General features: G+C 32.4%; 1 long non-coding RNA gene across 1 annotated transcript; it reads left to right on the plus strand.

Annotated features, from left to right (window-relative positions):
- Positions 1-2,326: 2,326 nt before the first annotated feature.
- On the plus strand, positions 2,327-4,034 carry LOC141483258 (uncharacterized). The gene is made up of 3 exons (XR_012465986.1): positions 2,327-3,152; positions 3,498-3,535; positions 3,609-4,034. It is a non-coding gene; the product is annotated as an uncharacterized lncRNA (long non-coding RNA).
- Positions 4,035-7,633: the final 3,599 nt, after the last annotated feature.

Genomic DNA, 7,633 nt, shown 5'->3' on the forward strand with positions numbered 1-7,633 from the left:
TTTTCTGAACATTTTTTGGAAAAAATGTTAAATTTGACAGGGAAGAAAAGTCACTTGATCGGTCATATGCATGTCATTTGGCATCATTTTCAAAGCACAACCTAATGGAGATATCAAAAGTTGCTTGAAGAGATGAACAAAAAAAATCCCATTCGATGCGGACTTTATGTGCGACACTGTATATGACATACAAACATACAGATAGAATATTTCACAAAACATATTTCATTATCAACTCTTATATTATCAGTCCTCATATTGACTCAAATATTCTGCTGTACTGTAAAAGCAACCGTTAATCAAGAACTCTTTCAGTTTGACTTTGAAAATATTAATTTTTTTTCATTTCTTATATATACAGGAAGATTATTGAAAAATTTTGCACCTGCGAAAGATGGGACACTTTTCAAAAAACGATGTAGAGTGTTTTTGAAGCCTTATCAAATTACCACGTCTCGTTGGGTACGAATGAATTTCAGAGTTTCGATGGTGATCGTGCGAATATTTCTTGAATACTAGTATGCACTTGTAAATATATATACATGGTACACACATAATTCCATTTTCAACAAAAGTTTTTTTGCAAGACTCTCGGCACTCTAATTTGAATATTAGTGTATAACCCTTTTCTGGGACACAAAAATTCTATGAAGCTTGGAGGAGCAACCCCACACAGCGATATTATATGAGATGTGACAGTATAGAAAGGCAAAATAAACATTTAGGAGCTGTTTTCTGTTGAATACCGAACTCAATTGTCTAATAACGTAGTACCCTGAATTGACTTTTTTATTCACTTGAGCTATACTCAACTCCCATGACATGTTGCTATCTATGACCGTACCAAGAAATTTGGTTTTGCCTGATGAAACAATGATCTCTTTTCCTACCCCGACCGCAAGAGTGGTCTAATTTTTTAAATCGTTCTATAGTAAAATTGCATCACCACTGTTTTGCTTGAATTCACAACTAATGCATTTTTTCTGCACCAGGTTGTGAATTCAAACGAAAATACGTTGAACTAGTGCATCATAAGCACAATATTATAAAAGTGTTGTTTCCTTTCATTTGTATTGAATATTCCTATATATGGTGGAAGACCAAGGACCTTGGTCCAAAGTAGAATAATTCCCATTATTATTTTTATAATTACCAAAATGTATTGCATACCCTAACGAGCATAAGCATTCAGCCAATCTTTAGATAGCTTAGTAAGAAAATTAATATATCATAGTAGTAACTAATGTCTTGGCTTTCATTTTTTCGATTTCACAACATTTCATTGACAGACACTACTATGATAGACAAGTACTTTCACTGATCTAATACAGAATCAATCACATATTCTCAATATATTACATTAAATGAAGAGAAAAAATTTGTGGAACAGAGTAAAAAGTTATCCTGAAAATATATATAAAAAAATTCAAAGTGGTTCTGCTAGCTTAACATACCCGTCTTTTACAGTATGGATTCTACAGTTGCGACTCTTGTGTTTATTTTTCAGTAAATTACAACTCCAAACATCAACTTGTATTTAGCTGGCGAAATGTATGTGAAATAAAATCCCGAATTTTCATGTGCCATAGAAACCTATACTTAGTTCTTCGTATTGTGACTTTTTTATATTAGTTCATTACTAATCATAAAATTTGGAAATGCCCAATAATTTCTTTCGATAGATCTATTTCCTTTGAGCCATTGAGTACAATGTATGGGTTTAACATTAAAAACATCCAAAATACAACTAGTAGATTGAATAAACAGATACATGTAGTTAGATATTGGACATTTAGAATACATACCTTTGAATTATATCAACAGGATGAAACAAGTTTTATTTTGAAGTCATTTATGAAATTTACTAATTTCAAAACAAATTATAGAGATGAACATCTGTCCACTTTGAAAATGGAATATCAAATATAATTATAATAAGTTTTGTATTTTTCTGAAGAAATGGAGAAAGTCGTTAACTTTTCTGCTTATATGAAGGGCAATAATCTCAAGTTAAAGAAAATATGAAACTCTGTCTTACGTGCCGGTAAAATTCCATTGACGAGGTTCGCAAAACACATAGAAAAAAACTTCTTATCTTCCAAAAAATAGTAATTCCAGCCACTGAAACTATTGTATTTCTACTAACCACCAAAAAATAGACTGGGAATCCACCTGTTTAATACTGAAAACAAATTTTGTGAGAATAACTACAATTACTGTAAAGGGATTACTGAACGTAGTTCTTATGATATGTGGATTACTGAATATTTAACTAAACCCGGCAACTCGCCGACCTGACAAGCACAACTCAAAAACACCAACAAAAACAAAACCAACAAAAAACGCCAACAACCAGTGACGTCACAATATGGAATGGCCTTTGAAGAGGAAACATTGACTTCAACAACTAAAAAAAGATAAAAAGATTCACGTTTTGGCATTCACGTCACTAATGCAGATACGTCACCTGTGGCATATTTCCATGATTTGACAAATAGTGCCGTGACGCAGTGTCCAAGATGTGTGTGCTAGAGAGTAAGTAGTTTGTGGTCCAACTTCAAAAATTTTACATTGGGACCTTATGGAGGTTTGAATTCAATATGAAACTACACAAGTACATAATGAATGTTAGCTCTTGAACATCTTGAGCTAGATACCTTCATGATTTCTAAATGTATCAATGTCAGAACATCATTGAAATTCCCTTTTATAATTTTTTTATATTGAAATGAAACTAGTGATGTTCAAGAAATTTTCTATTGTCGTAGATCGTCAACAGATGTCAACAAATTCCGCTCCCACTCCACTACTAACCTAAAACCTAATCAACGTTCATCTATTCAATTCAGTTACCTGAGATAATTATTAAAATTATTAAGAATTAATATAAATACATAGTAATCTTAAGTAAGCTTCATATTCCAAACTAAACTCAGACAAGCTTCTATTCCAGTAGTAATAATCACTTTGTAATCTGAACTAACAATGGCAAATATAAAATTATCTGCAATCAATGATTATTTTCGTGACGATTTGAAATTCATACAGAGAGGTGAACAGAGTCTTTCGTCTAGACATTTAGAAATGTGCAATTTTGATGCATCAAGGGAAAAATGAAAGCAAGCTTGAGGGACAAGAGCTATGATATCGAGGTGAGTTTTTATTCATTGCCAATAATTTATTCCAATCAAGCCAATTTAATAGAATGTAAATTCCTTTTATTTATTGAGTGGGTCCGGAAGCATATTTATGGCTATGACTATTTCTTCCTTTTCGTGAATGAATCAAGAGTCTCTGAATGATATACATGACATGTATGTCAACAGAGACTATTTGTAAAATTTATTATTATATTTTTTTCATAGAAGTATTGTAATTCTTATCTTCTACACATATTGTACATCAAATGATTCATTTCAATGAAAGTATTTTCGAAAAAAAAATTTGGCATTTTTTTCCATATATTGATTAGCAAACTAACAGAATTTCATTTTCAGGAAGCTATGACTTGGAAAGGGTGAAACAAATTCAATGGGTATGCTAGAATGAAATTATTATTTTTTTTCATTATGAAATTAATGGGATTCAATCTTTTGAAAAACTAACAGGAACAAAGGTCGTGCGAACAGGACTATGGCTACATACTTGTGGATTTTTGGGGGCCTCTCCAGATGAACTGCTTTTTTCAGATGGAATAATTGAAGTCAAGTGTCCATATACCTTGAGGAACTCCCCCTTGGCAGATAATTTGAAGAAAAGTGAAATTGTATTCAGTGAAAATGGTGAATATATTGTCAATAAAGATCATAATTATTATCATTAAATTCGGGGGCAGCTACACATTACTGGAAGAGACTATTGTTACCTAGTTTTATGGACCACTGCTAATGTTGCCATTAAGAAAATTGAGAAGGATAAGAGTTGGGAAAAAATATTCATATACTGAAAGAGTTTTATTTGAATGAATATCTCACTTATATAAGCTCATGTTGTATTGTATTTATTATTTTTTAATATATGCAAATGAATTTTGACATTTTGTTTACTGCTATTGGAAAATGTGATGTTTCTTTATACTAAAAGTAAATCATTCTTCACAGTCATATTTATCACAGTCGTAATAATTATAATCCGCCGCTCCATAATCCGACAACTACTATAAACCGCCGTTTTTTCGCAAGTTGATCCAATCTATAGACTCTCTGTAATCTGCCGTTATTGAACGAGTTTGGTTCGGTAATCCGCCGCCCCAATCACCTCCCTCTCTTTTTTTTCTGGAATGTTCTATACATCGCCGTTTAGTCTTAACAACTATGTACTCGTTAGTCCGCCACTAGGAACAAAAACGAACGGTCGCGCGTCTTTCTTTCTTGTTGTTAATTAGCAAAAAAATGGCTTCTTCACCACAATCGCGATCTACTAAACGAAAGCACGAAACTTTAATGGAAAAGATGGAAATCTTAAAGAAAGTGGATAGTGGTGTGCATTTTACAGACATAGCAAATCAGTTTCATATTGGGCGGTCAACAGTTTACGATATTCGGAAGAACAGAAATAAGATCGAAAACTATGTCACTAACGCCGAGTCTGGAATAGGAAAACGTCAAACGATGAGAACTGGTGAATATCCACAGTTGGAAGAAACACCGATAACTGCTGAAGTGTTGCGACAGAAAGCACTCCAGTTCTATGAGAAAATTTATAAGAAAAATTATTTCAGAGCTAGTGAAGGATGGCTTACAAAATTTAAAGCAAGATTTGGAATCAGGTTGCTGTCCATAACTGGAGAGAAATTGTCCAGCAATGAGGCTGCTGTATCACCATTTCTTGAAGTTTTTATGAATAAAAATTGAAGAGCTCAATTTGACGGCGGATCAAGTTTACAATGCCGATGAAACTGGCTTATTTTGGCGACTTTTACCACATAAAACGTATGTTCACAGAAGTGAAACGTCTGCTCCAGGCAGAAAAGTATCCAAGGAGCGGATAACCGTTATGCCTTGTTCAAATGCAAGTGGCAGTCATAAGTTGAAACTCTTAGTTATTGGAAAATCTAAAAACCCTAGGCCATTCAAGAACATAAATCCCCCGGTTGTTTATATGAGTCAAAATAAAGCCTGGGTAATCAAAGATTTGTTTTACGACTGGTTTCATCATGTTTTCGTGCCTGAGGTGAAAACATTTTTAAAGTCGCTAAATCTACCACAGAAAGCTCTTCTTGTGCTTGATAATGCTCCTGGACACGGCCCAAATGACGAATTATCATCTAGTGACGGCTGTATAAAAACACTTTTCCTTCCTGCTAATTGTACGCCTCTGCTCCAACCAATGGATCAAAATGTGATACAAATGATGAAAAACAATTACAAAAAGAAGATTTTACTTAACGCCATAAGTCGAGAGGCAAACATTTCTGAAACTCTGAAAATGTTGAATATCAAAATGCAGTTTTTACAGTTTCTGATGCCTGGGACGAAGTTGGAGAAAGAGCAATCAAATCATCATGGAAAAAATTGTGGCCTAGAATTTGTGAAGATGATGACACTTGGGAAGAAGAGGATCTAATTCCATTACAGGAATTGATACAGTTTGCAACAAATCCTAATGCAGGTTTAACACGTGAAGATGTTGAAAATTGGTTTGAAGAAAACCCAGAAATATATGAGACACATTTAACCGAAGATGAGCTTGTAAATGAATCATTTGACTCATCCTTTGATAGCTCATCAGACGAAATGTCGGTACATGTAGATTGCACTGTCAAATCAGAGGACGTTGGAAAGTGTTGACACTTGCATTAAATGGGCTCAGGAAAATGGAATGACATACGATATGGTTAGAAATTTATGTAAAATGCGTGATCAAGTAATTACGAAGATTTATTATGGCAAAAAACAGGCCAAAATAGACCAGTATTTTTCAAAACCTGAGTAATCAGTTACGTGTCAGTTCATTTTCTAATTTCAATTCATTTTTATAAACCTACATACTAATACAAAATATATCTGCATATGAGTAAATATCTACATATGTTTTTTATTTTTTTGTTCCTAGACACTATAATCCGCCGTTTCCAGTAATCCGCCGATGGTCCGGATTTTATGGTGGCGGATTAGCGAGAGAGTACTGTACCTTATTGGTGAATACCAAAAGGCCATCGACTAAATCTTCCAGCCAACACAGTCATATTATCACAGAAAAACATCAAATAGGACAATTTGTAAATATCAATATACCTACAGCACATTTGCTATTCATTTACTTGATGCAGTTACTGCTTGTTTTGTATTCTGAGATGAATGAGAAAACATATAATTAATTGATTTGCTGATTTTTATATCAAAATTTCACTCTTTCCAAATCACAGCTTCCTGAAAATAAAATTCTGTAAGTTTGCTAATCAATATAATTAATAAACTAAAACTTAAAAAAAAAAATCAATATATGGAAAAAATTGCCCAAAATTTATTTTTCGAAAATACTTTCATTGAAATGTATCATTTGATGTACAATATGTGTAGAAGATGAGAATTACAATACTTCTATGAAAAAAATATAATAATAAATTTTACAAATAGTCTCTGTTGACATACATGTAATTAATTGATTTGCTGATTTTTATATAAAAGTTCATATCAGATATATTGTGAAATAATCGTAAATTAATTCATATGCAGGAAGTATGTAACAAGTTGATATAATGGCAGTGAAATTTATTTCAACGCCAAAACATAGACAGTTTGTATTGTCTTTATTATCGACTCAGAGAAAAAAAGTTGAAAAATAGTTATATGAAAAACACAAATTAAATCACCTTTCATTTCAATACATGTAACAAATATGAATTATTCAAACTAAGTATATTGTGTAGGACTAGAGAAAGAAAACTCTGAAAAAAGTAGAATCTGCACAAATCAAAAAACAACTTTCTGATAATAAAAAATAAATCTTTAAAAGAAAGTCATTCTATTGAAAACTAAAAACTCTGTAAAAGTAAAAACTTAACATTCAATGGTTTCTTAAAAAAGGTAAAATGAAAATTCATTCATTTTCCTCTACAATATTTTTAATTAAAGGGTTTTGTAAGTTAACAAGAGAACATATAACTTGAAATATTGCAGAAGAGAATTTCTTCATTGAACCAGGAATTAAATTCAAAATTCTAAAATTTTTGCATTTGTCCGCTCTACGTGAATTCTGGGTCTTGCTGTCTCTAATGTCCTCATGGATTCACTTCCAGAGAACTGATTGCTCATTAGAAATGGAGAAACATTAATGGTCACTCCAGGCTTCAAAACATCCTGGTTCTAAATGATTATTCAATTTACACATCAAAAATATTTGCTTGTCTGACGTTGAACCAGGAAGCATGTTACTTACAAATGCTATAACGCCATTTGGGGTAACTCCCATCAATACTTTATAAGTATTTGCATGCTTATAATTGCAGTAAGTTCGTTTTTTCATGTTCACATCTTTTGGATTTGTAATTTTTACCTCTGTACAGTCAATAATAAGCCTGCAGCTGGTAAATGATGAGAAAGAATTAGGGAGACTGGTTATAATTTTACATCTCAATGAGAGTTTCGTCATGAACTCACTGTAAAGTGTTTTATGTATAAGGAGAACCCAA

Source organism: Leptinotarsa decemlineata, unplaced genomic scaffold, assembly GCF_025532065.1.
Source record: "Leptinotarsa decemlineata unplaced genomic scaffold, Ldec_3_MD MMD2_tig00003192_RagTag_RagTag, whole genome shotgun sequence".
In the NCBI taxonomy this organism is placed as follows: domain Eukaryota; kingdom Metazoa; phylum Arthropoda; class Insecta; order Coleoptera; family Chrysomelidae; genus Leptinotarsa; species Leptinotarsa decemlineata.